General features: G+C 41.1%; 1 protein-coding gene and 1 long non-coding RNA gene across 3 annotated transcripts in view; both read left to right on the plus strand.

The window, feature by feature from the left end:
* Plcl1 (phospholipase C like 1 (inactive)) overlaps positions 1–13,710 on the plus strand; it is a 333,393-nt gene that overhangs the window by 50,836 nt on the left and 268,847 nt on the right. The window lies entirely within an intron of this gene.
* LOC116899396 lies at positions 8,122–13,197 on the plus strand. The gene is made up of 3 exons (XR_004387726.1): positions 8,122–8,438; positions 9,334–9,336; positions 13,042–13,197. It is a non-coding gene; the product is annotated as an uncharacterized LOC116899396 (long non-coding RNA).

Consider the following 13,710-nt stretch of genomic DNA (forward strand, 5'->3'; position numbering starts at 1 on the left):
ATTCACAGAAAGAGGTAAATACAGGACACTTTCCAAACGACACGTTCTTTTAGGTGAATGGGGATGGTGGCGTTTGACTCTGCTGCATATTCCAAATGCAGGAATGAATGCAACAACAGACTTTGGCTGTGCTTGTAAGGTACTGGGCTGTGACAGTTGGAGGTAGGAGGAGTATGGTTGTGTGCAGTGAGAGCATTTGTCACTCAGGGCTGTGTGTCTCAGTTCCTGGCAAGCTCTGCTGCCCAGCTGCAATGTGCAGGGAGTGGGGAGGCTGCTGGGCACATGGCAGGGAGGCCACCACTGCAGTCTGCCATTACAGCTGCACTGTGCCGAGCTTGGCTGTATACTGCCGTTGGGTTATATGTTAGTTTGTCACCTATGCAGCTGTTAATTGTTTCTTACGTGTTTTTAAAAGGGGCTGCCGGCCTGGCATGGGATGGCGGTGATGATCAAGTGCTGGAAGTACTTATTCTGCCTTTCTTACATTTCTTTAGATCCACAGAGGAAACGAAAACCTGTGACTATTGTTCTAACGTCTCCATTGTTTTTTAACATCTCCCTGCTTTCAGGATTCTCCTCTCATGACTTCTTTCACTGAAAATGTCTGTGCTGATGGACTATGCTTCACTGTCCAACTGTGACAGCAGCTGCTGAGGAAAATCAGCTTCCAGGGCTGGCGGTGGGTTGCTTGAGCTTTGGCAAAGTCTTTCTCTTTAACTTTTTTTTGTTGGGAGTCTGTGGGTGTCCCTGAGGTCTTCCTTCAAAGTAGAGGTAGACTTGAGTTCCCTGCAGCTACTGTAGATGTGTGTGTGTGTGTGTGTGTGTGTGTGTGTGTGTGTGTTATTAATTAATTGGGTTTGGTAAAAATACAGACCATAAAATGGACCACATGGTCACTATCCATAACACCCTGCTGCAGCCATGCCCACCATCCACCTCCAGAAGCAGCAGACTCAGCACACAGAGTCCCCATTGTTCACTCTCCTCAGTGCCCGGCAGCTGCGACCATTTGCTTGCATGAGTTTGATGACTCTATAAACAGAATCATCTACTTATATAAATGGACTCATACCATGTTTGTCCTTTCACAACCACCATATTTCACTAGCATAATGTCTTCAGCAGTGGTTCTCTTTGCTGCAAATTCCAAATTGCCCTCCTTTTTGAGGCTACATAGTATTTCATTGTATGTATATGCCAGATTTATTTGTTCAACTCATGACGGACACTCTGATATCTGCTACCTTTTGGAAACTGTGAACGATGCTGAGGTAAACATGAGTCTACAAAGACCCGAGTCCTGGCTTTTAATTCTTACTGATGTGTACTGAAAAGTGGAATTTCTGGATGCTATAATCATTATGGGTTTAATTTTTAAGTGAAGTCAAGCCACCCCTAGAGCGAATTTTAATTTTTCTACATCTGACTTACCTGATGATATTAACTCTTGGTGACAGGTGGTAGGAGATGGGGCAGGTGAGGCAGTGAGATGGTAGCAAGCAGATCGTGTAACTTCTGGGCAAGCTTTCCTTTCCTTCACCTCACCTGATGTTTCTGAATGTTGTGACACCCCTTCATGCTTGGCTCCTCCTATTTTTCCTAGAACGTCTGTCCAGACGTTGCCTTCTCTAGAGACTTGTCCCAGCACCTACTCAGACTGCGCTGCATACCACCGTTTATGACTTCCTCATATGTCCTCGTTCTACAACACTGCTGCTTCATTTGCTCCAGTGTGCCGAAAGCCATTTAATACAGTGATGCACCTACTATGTGCTCGGTGCTGTGGGTTCAGCTGAGACCCAGACTCACAGTCTATGTGCAGGGAGCTCTGTCTGGACCAGTGTCTCAGGGTGTGCTGGTACCCACTCAGCTTGAATCTGAAATTTAACATTCCCTTGTTCATTTTCACGTATTCTACTCATGTGAAGCTTAGAGATCCCAGGAGGGCAGGTCTTCTGTCAGCATCCTTAGCCCCAAGTACAGTCCTGGCAAATAGTAGGTATTTCTAAAATCTTTGCAGAAGAGGAAAACTCTGTACAGAAATGATGGGCTGGGTTCCATGGCAGGCAGAGCACTGGTTAGTGCCTTTTTCTCAAGAGTGGAGTATAATGCAGCTCAAAACAAGACGGTTTCAAGCCATGCAAGGCTTCTCCCTGCCTAAGCCTCACTTCTGCATTCTGTAAAAGAAGAAAACAAACTAGTTATAATTTTAAATTGCTTTAGATGGTTGACTAGCTAGAAGTCTCCAGGCTTTTCTAGTTTTTTTTTTGGGGGGGGGTCACTTTCGTTCTTTCTTTTTTAAAACATAGTTTCCATACAGTGTATTCTGATCATGGTTTGTCCTTCCCAAACTCCTCCTAGATGCTTTCCACCTCCCCACCCATCTCCACATCAGTTCTCTCTCTAGAAATGGAACAAACAGGAAAACAACCAAAACAGAATAGGAAAAAAAGAGAGGGGGGGGGAAACACATGAAGAACACATACAAAACACAAAATCAGAAACCGTAATATACAAGCTAAAAACCAGTATTGCATAGGTTGAGCTTACATGACCTCGGAGCTCATCCCCAGTGACCTACTTCCCCCCACAAGGCCACACCCACTCCAACAAGGCCACACCTCCTCACAGTGCCACTCTTTATGGCCCAGCATTCAAACACGTGGGCCTATGGAAGCCATTCCTATTGAGACCAGCACCCTGTCTGTTCTCTGTCTTCTCAATGCCACTCTTTTCCAAATGCTGTTGTTCTGTTCTGTTTTGTTTTGTTTTCAGATCTGAAAGCCATTTTCTCACCCTGGAGAGTTCTATTCTGCTTTAGTCTTGTTCTTAGCAACGTAGTTTGTTGTTTACAACTGACCAACCTTTGGTTTTGCTCTGCCTGTGCCTGATGTTGGTAATAGATCCTTTTGGTTTGTTTCCTTCTACATGATTGTCTTGTCTTCTCCAAGCTGACCTTGTCTGTCAGCTCAGTTATCCTGGCTCTGGTCCCCTTACTTCACCTCTAATCTTCTCTACAGCCTAGTTGACCATATTTTATTCACTTGTTGCCATATCTTTCTTTTGTGTGTGCATATGTACACACACACACACACACACACACACACACACACACACACACACACTCTGAAGGTCAGATGTCTTCTTCAATCACTTTCTACCTTCTTTTTTTGAGGTAGTTTCTCACTGAACCTGGCTTACTGGTTTGTCTAGCTCGAGGGATATGCCTATACTATAAATACTTGTGAGCACTGCCATGCCTGGCTTTTAAAAACTGTGCTGAAGATTGAACATGTCCTTATTCATGTACATAAGCGCTTTCATACTGATCCATCCCCCCAAGTTTCTTGACACATCTTTCTAATGCCAAGAACATACTGACGTAGACCATGCTCTAACTCTACACATTGTCTAGGATCGCCTGCCCACTTGGTGTCTTTCACAGGTTCTAAGCTACTTCTCTACTTGCGTGAGTATCTGTTTAGTATTTGTGTTCTAACCTTCTATAATGGGGCACACTTTTGTCCACCTGAATCCTGACTTGGACAGCTGAATACCAACTTACTGGCTAAATTCTCCACATTGGTACTGTTGATCCATTGAAAGATAACCTCCCTGGTTAACCTTTGGTGCTCAACCAGTTGTTCAAATGTATCACGGTAAAGGTCACTCCAGAATGTTACACAGTAAGGGCATTTATTTAAACTTGGCTGCCTCTTTTTGACCTAAAATAGAATCCAGCCACTTGTATGGCAAAGGTTACCAGCAAACTTTCTCATACCACTAAAGCTTTTCCTTGTATGTAGTTTCGAGCTAGACTTTACTAACAAAGCAGATGGGTTAGATTTATTGTTCAGCTCTGCCTCTCACATTGATCCTAGTGAAAACACATGTACAATTGTATTAGCTGTGTCTCTGAGTTCGTGGATGGCTTAGCCTTCCACCTCCAGTGCTGTCGGTCACATGACACTGCTAAACCGAGGTAGCGTCACAGATTCTTAGATCTGTGCTGTTTAATTTGCTGCTACTTTGGTGATCTTTGCAGTGACAGTTATATAAACACCACCTTATAAAACAATCTATCAGAAGCTGCTTGCCAAGGAAAGGAACTTTAAAAATTAAGAAAAGCATTCTTTTTAACAGTTTTCACTTACTGTGTATCTGCAGTTGCAAATGATATAAAAATGAGTTTTGACTAACAGTCGAACACTTCATTATGTTTCATACTGTAAAGGGAGACTCATTTGGAATTTTATTAAAATTCAAATTGAGACGATTTTTCATGAAACTTTTGAATTGCAGCTGTCTTAGTTTCTGTAACATATAAGATATGAGAACCACATCAAAGGACACTTCATCACTTTCTCGCCAAGTTTCTCCAGCTAATGTATAGCTCAAGGTGAGGGAGCCATCATTTTGTCATTCCTTGCAGTGTTTGAAAGCTGTCCTCATTAAGTTACATTATCCTCCACTAGTTTTGTCTGCTGCTTTTAAACTAGCTTTTGAAAAGCATTTCGATGGGGCTGAAAGTGGGCCACCTTTGAGAAGATCATATATGTAGAGTTCCCACACTTAAAACTGTTATAAATTGAACCCCTTTAAGATCTCTTTTTTAAAGATCACCCTTACAGCAGTTTCATAGAAATTTATAGCTAATGGTCAAAGCATTGTTACCTAAATGAACAGTATTTGATGGAGGCCAGGGTCCTTTCATGCAGTCGTTTGGAGTCCCAGGCTGTCACACATGTGTATTCCCTCAGTAACCTCTGCAGAGCATGCTAGCCACTTCCCTTGGTGGCATTTCCTAAGGTGGGAGCCTACGCAGGTTTGTTCTCTGATAGGAATAAGTACTTTGAATCAGCTGCCGCAGTGCTGCTGATTTCTGACCTTGAAAGTGAGCTGCAAAACAAATGACCATGTGACTGCATTGGGTCAGTGAGTTGAAGAGCTAGGAATTCTTTGCAGACAGCCTACATAAATGTTAAAAGAGGAGAAATCTAGTTTCCTTGTGATAAATGATTCACCAGAACCAGTGACATCATTCGAAAGGATGAGGGGTCCCTTGACAGATACAATTGAAGCCAGAACGTTACTTAGAAATGATTAAAACCTGATGTCACTGGCGTATTCTGCAAGGCACCTTTGGATACATGCTTGAAGGAACTTGAGATAAATAGACAAGGCTGAAGGAGATGGGGAAGCTAGCAAAGAAATGAAAGCTATAAAAAGGCGAGGGCCTGTGGTCGTGGAGCCATGAAGGAGCTGCCTATGGTAAGAGGATCCAGAGAACAAGGAAGCCAGGAGTCCCCGACTTAGAACAGCCCTGCTAGTCATCTAGTCACTGAAGCAGGCAGAAAGCCAGCAACACCTCTGGGTCCTGCTTCGTAGGGCTTTTTGACACATATCATAGGACCAGAAATGATCCTATAGGCTCCTCAGTGAGCCTCTATTTCTGAGAATATATATTTTGGGGGCATTTCAATTGACATAAAAATTAGTGTAGAACAGACACAAGGTCAAAATAAAAACTGCAGCCTATTGGCTGGAAAATAGGAAAATTGTTATAAAGAACATTTTTTTTCTTTGTAAGCAAATTCCAATTTCAGTTCACGTCTAAGACAAGGGACAGCCATTCAGAGCTATTGTTCTGCAGGCTCACTTTTCTGATGTTAAATGTTGAAGCATTGAAGTAGGGAGAGTAAGAAGCCACAGAGAACTGGGCTGAGAACTCCTCAGTGCCTCCTACACTACCCTCCGTTTACCAAGAAGCCAGGGGTGGGTGCAGACTGAGGGGCTGGAGAGGAACATAGAGCATCGAATCATGGAGGTTTAGACTCTGCCACAAACTCCACACCTGAAACAGAAGATCTTAAAACCATGTATCAGTTTTCTTTCATCCTACTCTTCTGACCACTGACAAGGTTAAATAAACGAGGAGCAGAGAGAACATTCTGTGGAGAGGAAGGTAGTTGCACATAAATTGACTTCTGCAGAAGTGTGTGTGACATTTCATTTAGTAAATTCTTAATCCATCACGTAACTTAGATCTGGTGTTTAAACCAGTGATAGATACCCTTTCAAATTAAAGTGGTTAACATTGTGAGGTGGTTTAATCCAAAGCTTACATGTGAGATATTAAAATATCTTGCCTTTATTCAATTTATGTCAAACAGTTGATGAAGAAAGCTTGCTTTGAACACGAGCACATCATTTAAACCCTGGAAAAAGGACAGGGCTAACATTTTACTAATGCAGGCCCATTGCTCCTTTGCTCCAAGCTTGTAAATGCTTGTCAGCACCACCCAATAGAGCAAACACCTCAGATTGTCTCCACTAAGTAACGATTCATTGTGTGCTAATTGAGTAATTGACTTAATTGCAATCTAAAGATAGATGGGCTGCATGCTGTGTTTAATGATTTACATGGTATCTGTGACGTTTAAGAGCCTTTTGAATTATTAGGAGACTCAATCAGGTCCTCCCAGAGAAGTCATGATCAGCATCAAGGCCAAAGATAATCTTTTGGAAAAACAGGAAGAAACATGTGTTCTATATGTAGTTGACAATAATAAATGTTTGCTTGTGGATACTCGAACTTGGCTTTTATGACTGTAGAAGAGACAGGATAATAAGTGGAAAGAGGTCTGGAAACAAAAGGAAAAGACAGTTGTTGGTTGTCTTAGTGTCTTCTCTGTTGTGAAATGGGAAGGTATTGTCCCTAACGAGGTGGATCTGGAGGAAGGTGTCCTGTACAGCCAGGAAGAGGCCCTGCTAGGATATGAGGGCCTGCTTTTCTCTCCGTGTTTCATGTCTCTATCTCTGTTGGCACTAGTTTCAGGTTTGATAGGGGAACAATTTGGTTATAATAGTTCCAATTCCTATGTCCTCTTATGTACAAGTTCAGTGGCAAAGGAGAGTTGGCTAAGAAAAGTCCCCGACTGGCCTGTTAGGGTTGATGTGAATGACATCTATCCATCCCAGCTCACCAGGTGTTCCTGGAGGAGGGATACAGTGGTTGTCCTGGCTTCTCATGTTTCTCAAGCTCTTCTGGAGTCAGGTCAGGATGTCTCATGTGATAACATAGCTTGAGGTGGGGAGCAAGTGCAGTCCAGATGTAAGGAAAGCAAAGCTCCAGTCAAAAGCCAGAGCCAGCCAGGGTCTGCTACGAATGCAACATTCATATTTCTATCATGAAATAAGTATCCCATAAACGAACCTTGAACCTGGAATGATTATAAAAAAAGGTTATTGTAGGTGGTTTTCTGTTGAAAATCATTTTGAGGTTCTGTCTACCTATTTTGCTGTCAGACTTCTAATGAGTAAGAATGGATAGAATCTGTGCTCTCGTTTCTGAAGGCATTTGCCATGTATCTTTCACACAGTCATTTGATAATATAAATTCCGCTTTATAGGTGGTACAAATTGTATATGACGAAGCGATTTGATGCCATTCGTTAAAAAGAATGTTGAGCTAACTTTGAAGAAAGTATTTTTCCACTAGAAATGTTGTCAATTATGTTATAAAAGTCGTTGAGGTAGCTAGTTATTATATAAATGTCATTTGGTTATTAAGGACAGCCTTACAACTAGTAGTCAGATAAAAGGTACTGCTATCAGCCAGGTGGTGGTGGCACACGCCTTTGATCTCAGCACACAGGAGACAGAGGCAGGTGGATCTCTGTGAGTTCTTCAAGGTCTACAGAGTGAGTTCCAGGACAGTCAGGGCTACACACAAAAACTCTGCCTCAAAAAACCAAACACACACACACACACACACACACACACACACACACACACACAAAGGGGGTGGGGAAATTTATCAATATCTGTGCATACTGCTGTATAATTCAGCAGTGTGTAAACAGCTTGTCATATGAGAATGCTCTGTAGAATTTGGGGCACAGTTAATCTATGACTTTGAAAACCGGAATGGACATTCTAATTTGTTTTGTCTGTTGTGTAAAACTCAAGTTATAGATAAATTAACTCCTGACAGTTTGACAAATTCAAGGAGTTTAGAAGTTATGTATAATCTGGTGTCCTGATATTTCCTTTCACTGTCATGGATTCTGGTCTAAATAGTGATGCTATAGTTAATCCTCTGAACAGGGCACTATTGAGCATGACAAGGGAAATTACAATGTGAGTCCGGGTGACACCTAGACAAAGAGGACCTTAAGTCACCTCTGTACAAACATTATGTATGTTCTGTAAACTATAAGCCTGACATTGAATTCCCCACACCAGAGAGTATCAGGGCACTTTTCTTCCATAAAGCATTTTGGTAACTGAGCCACTTATTAGTTATGTGGAGTTTTTGGCATGGACTATTTTTCTTTGAGAACAAACAACAGTTTGGGCTGGAGATGCAGTGAACATGAGGCCCTATGTTCCATCACAAGGCAAACAGAGGGTGGTGTGTGTGTGTGTGTGTGTGTGTGTGTGTGTGTGTGTGTGTGAGAGAGAGAGAGAGAGAGAGAGAGAGAGAGAGAGAGAGAGAGAGAGAGAGAACAATTGAACAAAAATAGGTGATAACATTTGGGAAATGCTATCCCTACACCAGAATTTCCTGGCAGAGTATTTAGTAACAGGAAGAATTAATGTTTTTGAATGACAGACTGTGTCTGCTGCTGTGCCTCCTCTTAGACTCCACAAGTAAAATCAGTTCCTGAGAAAGGCTGTAGTTGACAGACATCCATAGGATGGGATTGCTTGGAAGAACACTGAAGGTCTGTGAGAGTCTTCTCTTGCAGAAACTGCTGGTTTCAGTGCATGACGTGGAGATGACCTTTTCCTTATCTTTGTCCTTCTGGGTGATATTTAAAGTTTTAGAAAGGTAACAGGGCAAAAGGACGAAGGCAGTGTCTCACAGTAACTCTTGCATGGTTTCTTATTTCCCAGAATATTGTTGTTTTTATTTTGAACGATAATTTTTTTGTTGTTGTTCAATGTAATTTAGTGTGAGGTGTTAAATTCATACTCAGTAATGTGAATTTGTGTTCCTAGTAGTTTTAAAAGTCCCAAGAATGTGCTTCATGGCAGCATTAACAGAAGCTGATCTCCCCTGAGAGGCCACAGCACACACAGAACTTTCTTTTCATGTCGATCAAATGCTCTTAACACTAATTACACTTCCATCTAATCTCTTGAAGTCATTGTATTTAAAGTTAGTTGGATTCTGAGCACACTGCATAGGAACCCTCTAATCCTATGAACCGGCTCACACATTGTAATGCACAATCAAGGTAGAGAGGAGCAAACATGCTTTTATAACTGAAGGTGCTGTAGTCGATTAGACTGGATAAGTGGCTTGTCCAAGGACAGAGCACAGAGGAAGTGAAGGCTGTGGTCATCTGATTAGGGGCTCTGTTGGGAGGTGAGTGCATGAAGGCCTAAGGTCCTCTAGAGAAGCTAGAAAGGGAAGCTGTCGAGAACATGAAACAGTGCATTCTCATTCTAGGTGGCAGAAGAGTTATATCATCAGAACACCAGAGAGATTTCACTTGGTTCTGATCCTCTTTTACAGCCATTAAAAACAAAATAAGATTATTTGTTTATTTAGAGATTGGACATAAACATTACTTCTTGATGAAAGTGCAGGAAATACTGGAGTATAACAAAGATTAAACAATTACAGAATCCTTCTATGGCAATCCCTTGCTCATTGCATTTTAGTACTTTTTCCTTACCACGTATATATGCTTACAAATTACAAAACATAAAATTGTGTTTAGTTTGAGGTTTAATTTTCAAAAATTTAACATATAATGAGCTTCTTTTAATTTCATCCTGAAATTGTCACACACAGACACATATATACATCTGTGAGACTGTGTAGTCTCTCTTTTTGTTCTCATATATGTTTTGCATATAATTGTGATTAAGAAATAACACAGACTAATTTCCCTTATGAATATCAATGCCAAAATACTCAATAAAATTCTCACAAACTGAATCCAAGAATTCATCAAAATGATCATCCATCATGAACAAGTAGGCTTCATCCCAGTTATGCACGATTGGTTCAATATATGGAAGTCCATCGATGTAGTCCATCTGCAGGAAATGTATAAACAAACTCAAAGAAAAAAAAGCACATGATCATCTCATTAGATACAGAGAAAGCATTTGACAAAATTCAACACCCCTTTATGTTAAAAGTCTTTGGAAGATCAGGAATTCAAGGCCCATACCTAAACACGGTAAAAGCAATATACAGCAAACCAGTAGCCAACATCAAACTAAATGGAGAGAAACTTGAAACAAGCTCACTAAAATCAGGGACTAAAGCTCACTAAAATGCTGCCCACTCTCTCCCTGTCTATTCAATATAATACTTGAAGTCCTAGCCAGAGCAATTGGACAACAAAAGGAGATGAAAGGGATATAAATTGGAAAGGAAGAAGTCAAAATATCAATATTTGCACATGATATGATAGTATATTTAAGCGACTTCCAAAATTCCACCAGAGAATTCCTAAATCTGATAAACAGGTTGTAAAATTATCTCAAACAAAACATTAACCTTTCTCTATTCAAAGAATAAACAGGATGAGAAAGAAATTATGAAAATGACACCCTTCACAATAGTCACAAATAACAAAATACCTCAGTGTGACTCTAACCAAGCAAGTGAAAGATCTGTATGACAAGAACTTCAAGTCTCTGAGGAAAGAAATCAAAGAAAACCTCAGAAGATGGAAAGAACTCCCATGCTCATGGATTGGCAGGATTAATATAGTAAAAATGGCCATCTTGTCCAAAGCAATCTACAGATTCAATGAAATCCCTATCAAAATTCCAACTCAATTCTTCATTGAGTTAGAAAGAGCAATTTGCAAATTTATTTGTAATAACAAAAGACTCAGGATAGTGAAAACTATTCTCAACAATAAAAGAACTTCTGGGGGAATCATCATCCCTGACCTCAAACTGTATTACAGAGCAATCATGATAAAAACTGCATGATATTGGTGCAGAGACAGGCAGGTAGATCAGTGGAATGGAATTGAAGACCCAGAAATGAACCCACACACCTATGGTCACTTGATCTTTGACAAAGGAGCGAAAACCATTCATTGGAAAAAAGATAGCATTTTCAGCAAATGCTGATGCTTCAAGTGGAGTTCACCATGAAGAAGACTGCAAATTGATCCATTCTCATCAAAGCTCAAGTCCAAGTGGATCAAAGACCTCCACATAAAACCAGATACACTCAAATTAAGTGGGGAATCACATGGGCTCAGGGGAAAATTTCCTGAACAGAACACCAATGGCTTATGTTCCAAGGTCAAAAATGGGATCTCATAAAATGGCAAACTTCTGTAACAGAAAAGACACTGTTAATAGGACAAAATATCAACCAAAAATTGGGAAAAAACTAATGCAAATCAAAACAACCCTGAGATTCCACCTCACACCAGTCAAGAATGGTTAAGATCAAAAATTCAGCTGACAGCTGATGCTGGCGAGGATTTGGAGAAAGAAAACACTCTTCCATTGCAAGCTGGTACAACCACCTCTCTTTGGCAGTTCCTCAGAATATTAGACATAGTTCTATCTTAGGACCTGGCTATACTAATCCTGGGCATATACCCAAAACATGCTCCAACATATAACAAGGACACATGCTCTACTTTGTTCGTAGTAGCCTTATTCATAATAGCCAGAAGCTGGAAAGAACCCAGTTATCCTTCAACAGAGTAATGGATACAGAAAATGTGGTACATTTACAGAACGAAATACTAAGCTATTAAAAACAATGACTTCATGAAATTCTTAGGCAAATTGATGGATCTAGAAAGTATCATCCTGAGTGAGGTAGCCCAGTCACAAAAGGACACACATGGTATGCACTCACTGATAAGTAGATATTAGCCCAAAAGCTTGGAATACCCAAGATACATTTCACAGACCACATGAAGCTCAAGAAGAAGGAAGACCAAAATAAGGATGCGCCAGTCCTTTTTTGGGGGGGGGTACTAGTGGGAAGAAATACAGGGACAAAGGATGGAGCAGAGACTGAAGGAAACATCATCCAGAGACTGCCCCACCTGGGGATCCATCACATATGCAACCCCAAAAACCCAGTCATTATTGTTGATGCCAAGAATTGATTGCTGACAGGAGCCTTATATGGATGTCTCCTGAGAGGCTCTGCTAGAGCCTTAGTGATATACATTAAGATGCTTGCAGCTAACCATTAGATTGTGCACGGAGACCCCAGTGGAGGAGTTAAAGGACTGAAGGAGCTGAAAAGATTTTCAACCCCATAGGAAGAACAATATCAACCAAACAGACCCTCCAGAGCTTCCAAGGACTAAACTACCAACCAAAGAGTACACATGGAGTGACCCATGGTTCCAGTCGCATATGTAGCAGAGGATGGCATTGTCTGGCATCAATAGAAGGAGAAGGCCTTGGTCCTGTGAAGGCTTGTTTCTTCAATGTAGGGGAATAACAGAGTGTGAGTTGGGAGTGGGTGGGTGGGAGGGGGAACATTCTCATAGAAGCATGGGGAGGGGGAATGGGAGAAGAGGGAACTGGGAAAGGGGATACCATTTGAAATGTAAATACATAAAATATCCAATAAAAATTTAAAAAAGGATAGTTTTTAATGCCTGTTCAGAAAAAAAGTACCAATCTTTTTATATGATGAATCCTGTCCTTATATGTGCACTGAAAACGGTTTTAAATTAATATGATAAATACCATGTGTACACACACACACACACACACACACACACACACACACAAATGTTCATAGTTTTTTACTTTTGGAATATAATGCAAATTAATCATGTAAGTTAATGCCCTGTCTTAAACAGTTAGCATTAGATTACATAATAAGAGCTCACACTTTCTGTGGTGATGTGAAAACCACACTACGATGCACTAACTTGTTATGTGTGTCAGCGTAGTGAAGCTTCTTTCTAGAGAGTTTTCTGCCTGTTTTACTGTCTGAAAATTACATGTTATCCTGATTTCATAAAGGAAGGCTTGGGTGGGCATAATGGCATATAACTACAATATCAACATGAGAGAGAGAGAGAGAGAGAGAGAGAGAGAGAGAGAGAGAGAGAGAGAGAGAGAGCGCCTGTTAGTAGGGTGAGTGAGAACTTTGGCGTCATCAAATTTGAGCAATACTTATCCATGCTGGTAAAGAGGCCCAAACGTCTCCATGAGTCAGATGGTAACAACAGGTACTGTCTACTTTGCTCAGGGATGCTCCAGGTGCATGGGTAGCACTTTCACTGCTCTCCTGAAAGCAGGGCTTACACCTCCTTAGGGGCCTTGTTACTGATCAGCTCTCTCAGACTTCTGTGACTCTTTCTGTCTTTGTTCAGCATATTGCCTTTCTATGCAGCAGCACATGACAGGTACTGTTAAGAAAGCCAGATGGTGGGTTGGGGATTTAGCTCAGTGGTAGAGCGCTTGCCTAGCAAGCACAAGGCCCTGGGTTCGGTCCCCAGCTCCGAAAAAAAAAAAAGAAAAAAAAAGAAAGCCAGATGGTAAGTGTTTAGGACAGCAAAGAGCATCTGTAGTTCTGCGGATCTTCTAGAGGGGATGTAAGTTAGGGTAACTGAGAATACTTATGATCAAGGTAAATTTAGAGGAAGTTAAAACAGAGCCTTGTGGTAGATGGTACTGAGGTAGTTGACTTCTTGCCACCATCTAAGGGGTATGATAGTCGGAATGAATGGGAAGTAC

The sequence above is a fragment of the Rattus rattus genome, chromosome 4 (genome assembly GCF_011064425.1).
Source record: "Rattus rattus isolate New Zealand chromosome 4, Rrattus_CSIRO_v1, whole genome shotgun sequence".
NCBI lineage: Eukaryota > Metazoa > Chordata > Mammalia > Rodentia > Muridae > Rattus > Rattus rattus.